Here is a 4660-nt window from a genome sequence, read left to right as displayed (position 1 = left end):
TAAAATGGTATAACTTTTGGGGGTTTTCCAATACATAGGACCCTCAAAGTCACTTCAAACCTGGATAGGTCCCTAAAAAAATAAATTTTGTAAATTTCCTTGATAAAATGAAAAATTACTGCTACATTTTTAAACCTCCTAAAATGCTAACAAAGTAAAATAACATTTTACAAATGGTGCTGATGTAAATCAGGCATGTGGAAAACATTATTTATGAATGTTTTTGTGTGATATGACTACCTGGATTAAAGGGATAATCATTCAAAGTTTGAAAACTGCTAATTTTTTAACATTTTTCTCAAATTTCTGATTTTTTTTTATAAATAAAAGCAAAATATATTGACCTAAATTTACCGTTATCACAAAGTACAATGTGTCACGAAAAAATAGTCTCAAAATCACTGGGATTTGTTGAAGTGTTCCAGAGTTATTACCATATATATTAGCACTGGTCAGATTTAAAAAATTTGGCTCCGTCACTAAGGGGTTAAAGAAAAAGGTACATTTCTAGGTGTTCTTTGAATGATTGGATATTAGGAGAGAGTATGATGTGTAAGAGCAGCTCCAGAGTATAGAATGAAGGGAGGGCAAGACAAGAGGAGAACAAAGAAGAAGTTCTTGAGTGTACCGGAGTATGCAAGTGCAGAGACATCAGGAGTTTAGGGCAGAAATGTGTGAATGTATAAAATAACAGATTTATAAAGTAAATATATTATGAATTTCTCCCAGCCTCCAGGCTACAAACTGTTTGACAAACTATAAACAGCATAATCATAAAAACGGCAGTGTATACGTTTCTGATGGGCTACACGGGTAAGCATTGGGAATTTCCTTTTCTAGGATGCCCTATTCTAATGGCAGATTGTCAGTGCATTATTATGTACATTTCCTTAATATTTTAATATAATTGTAATATATATCCATTCCTAACATCAAGTAAAGACATGCCGGCATACTTTGCAAGAGAATTCAACTGAGGCATGAAAAACTGCAATCAATATGAATTTGCAATAAAAAGAGAAGACTTGAAAATGTGAAAACAGAAGGTCAAAATTTGGGCAAAGCATATTTTTGCCTAAAAATATAATATCCTATGGAATAGAATATTCACTGCTACAGGACTCAGGTACACACTTAAGGGGTAGAGAATAATTTTAAATGTTTTAGGATAGTTCCCTTTAAGTCATTATGCTTGAAATAAAAACACCTTAGCAAGCATATATATATTTGAACAGTACATTTAGTGCACTTTGTAAGCTCTTTGGAAAGAAAACTTAGGTGCGGAATCACTAAAGAGCATTACCATGCTTAGCACGGCATAAAATATGCTACATTAACCCTCCGTCAGGCGCAATAGATCTGACAGGCACACAGTAATTAGTTTCACTTCTCTCTCCTTGCCCACTTATCAGAAAACCCCACCCCTCCTAGTTATCTCCTGACTCTACAGGCTCTGTGAAACCTGATATCACAGTGACTCAGCAGACCTTCTAGTGAGCAGATATCAACACTTTGGCTTCTCAGGCACATTGCGCCTGATTTCAACACAAATTGAAAGGTTAGTATTTTCTTTTTTTATTCATCACGATTGTGTATTTAGCTTGTTTTATGAAGGATTAATGTTAAGTTAGTGTACATAAGTACTGTTTTCTTATACAAAAGGAGGGTGGCTTCTAAGGCACATTGCGCCCTAACACATACTCTTTCTCTTTTGCTTCAGATTTTCTGCTGCAATGGCCAGAAAACAGTATGATTCATCTAAACCCCTTCATTTAGAAGAAATGAAGATTTTTTTGTTAGAAGATGATGAGGAAGAACCAGCAGTAACTGAGGATTTAGAGGAATCTAGTGACATTTCATCTGAAGATGAGGTAGCAGAATGTAACACTGATTCTGGAACAGAGCAGGATGGTGATGACACTGATACAGAGGAAACAGACACAGATCTAGCTTATTATTTGGGCAAAGATAAAAATACAAAGGACGTCCCAAGGACGTTCCAGAACAAACACCGACTCTACCACCTTCTAAAAGACGCAGTTGTACTACCTGCTCATTTGTATCTGGTTTCAGAAGGTTTTCTAAATATGACTGCAAAATATGTAAAGAATCAATCTGCCTTTCCCATGCAACTTTCGTCTGCCAGCCTTGCTTTTCTAAGTGTACCTGTGCTGCTTCTGCTGCAATTGAAACCACTGAAGATGAGTAGAAAATAATTAAGTAACATCTAAGTGCAATATCCTTTAAGTTTTTTTCCATAATTTTATATTTAAGTAAAGATAACTGGAGCCTATTTGGCGGTACAACCGAAAAGTGGTACTTTTAGTTTTAATAAGTTTATGGTTAATAAATGTATTTTTTTGCATCTGATTTGGTGTAATCTCTTTTAATACATTCCTATGAAGGTCACTGACTACTTCTATAGTCCTGAAATTGAAATATGTAGCTACTATAGGTGGTTTTCTGACCTGTGCTTGTCAGGCACATTGCGCATGAACTGAGGAGAATCTATATTGCGCCTGACGGAGGGTTAAAAGCTTCGGTACATATTGTCACGCTTGCTATGTAAAATTGGTTGCAAATGAGTTCAATATGGAAGAAATCGTACTCCTTTGTGGTTCTCAAAGCAGTGTCGCAGTTCAAATTTACTAAATAAATTTAAAACAAATCTAATTTGCCCTTATAGTGGTTAATTTTCTAAGTATAACGAATTCTATACAGTTCAGATTGCTTTTAAAGAGTACCTATCACCACAATATTATGAGCAGTTTTATTACAAAAATCACATCCTAGCCCTTGACTCAATATCTTTTAAAAAATGCATGTACATTATTACAAAAGAATGTAATTCTAGATTTAAAGTGTATTTATACCACAGGTTTCCAAAAACACCAAGTAATTAAAAGAAATGAACAGATCATTCTTCAGCTATCTTTTGCTCTAAAGATGCTCTATATAGGCAGTCCCCAGGTTAAGAACTAGATGAGGTCTGTAGGTGTACTCATAACCCAAATAGGTACAAAAGTTGGAACAAGGCTGGGAGAAAAAAACTTTTACTCACATCACTGCTATCAACTCCAGTTGCCCCCTACTATTCATCCATCAATGTCATGACCTTATAACATGCAGTGACTTCTTAGGTTTGGATACAGCCAGAAGTCTTCGAGATGCAGCGTGCGACAACAAAAAGTAGAGGATTGGATGTCGAGTGGCAGTCAGAGAGCTGAGTATTATTTTTTTAACCAGTGAGGTGAAGTGCGTGATGGTGGAAAGAATGGTTGTGGAGAGTTCAGCCATTAGGTTAATATTATGTTTTTTGAACATCCGACATTAGGAACCATGGGTCGTACATAAATCGGATGTTCATAAGTCAGCGACTGCCTGTACTTTACAATACAAGTCACAGGGCATGCTCAAACAATGCCTAGGTGTTTTTGAGCATTTTACCATTGCTTTTGTTTGACAAACTGCTAGATATTTCTATATTATGAAGTTACACTTAGGTAGGAAAGAAGGATCATCCCCACGCTGCCGCAAGAAGAATTCCAAAAATTGTAGAGGTTTCAGCGTGGTTTATTCTACGCATTTCAGGGTTCAGGTGACCCCCTTCATCAGGACATACCACAAATATTGTACAAGAGTCACAGGCATACAGGGTTTAAGTACACATCAGCATTTGAAAACGACGCCCAATGGATCAGATGACACCCAGTGTCAAAGTTCAGGCTCATCAGAAAGTTCACATGAAGATTAAAAGTCATCAGAGAAATACAAATTAATATCTTACACAGTTAACCTTATTTTTGTTTGTAGGATAACAAAATTGAAAAACAGAGATATCATGGAAAGAGGAAAAAAAAAGTGTCGAGAAACACAGTCTCAAGGAGAAAAAAGGTGGAATCGAACTCCACCTTTTTTCTCAGTGAGACTGTGTTTCTCGCCACTTTTTTTTTTCTTTTCCATGATGTGTACTTAAACCCTGTATGCCTATAACTCTTGTACAATATTTGTGGTATGTCCTTATGAAGGGGTCACCTGAACCCTGAAATGTGTAGAATAAACCACGCTGAAACCTCTACAATTTTTGGAATTCTTCTTGCGGCAACGCGGGGATGATCCTTCCTTCCTACCTAAGTGTACGCTTCAACTAGGTCCTGCCCTGACCTGTGAATCTGCAGCAGCCGCCATTAATATATGTCTTTCCTTCACTCTCACCAGGTGAGTAGTTCTCTTGTTGGGCAACTCTGTTTAACGTTTGATAAGACCCTATTTGCGCTTTTGTGTCTTCCTCTTTTCTCTGACTATATTGTGAAGTTAGGTTGATTCAATGTCTAGAAACTGCTTATACACATATGTCAGGTTTTGGTCTATCCTATAGTTGTCTTCCAGATGCTCCTGGTTTATCCTGATATTGTGAATACTGCATTTTTGTTATTATCCATGCATGCTGACCAGGTTCATCTCTTGGGATAGCAATATTGAGAGATTATCATCCTCTTTCGGGACAAGTGTACTATAGGGCATCCCAGGGACAGCCTCCACTGAGCGGGGGCACCATATCCACTGACAGTGTATAGGAGACAGTTTAGGATAATGTTAGGGTTTTTTTTAGTATTTATATATTCTTATCTAGGTACATCGGTGTATTGCACCTAGGTTT

The 4660-nt window shown here is 36.8% G+C and overlaps 1 long non-coding RNA gene across 1 annotated transcript; it reads left to right on the top strand.

The window, feature by feature from the left end:
• The first annotated feature begins 1337 nt into the window (after window positions 1–1337).
• On the top strand, window positions 1338–2370 carry LOC141048337 (uncharacterized). Its single transcript, XR_012220029.1, has 2 exons — window positions 1338–1558; window positions 1721–2370. It is a non-coding gene; the product is annotated as an uncharacterized lncRNA (long non-coding RNA).
• Window positions 2371–4660: the final 2290 nt, after the last annotated feature.

The sequence above is a fragment of the Dendrobates tinctorius genome, unplaced genomic scaffold (assembly GCF_039654945.1).
Source record: "Dendrobates tinctorius isolate UK_male_01 unplaced genomic scaffold, ASM3965494v1 ptg000134l, whole genome shotgun sequence".
Lineage (NCBI taxonomy): Eukaryota > Metazoa > Chordata > Amphibia > Anura > Dendrobatidae > Dendrobates > Dendrobates tinctorius.
This window is presented reverse-complemented; position numbering and strand designations above follow the sequence as displayed.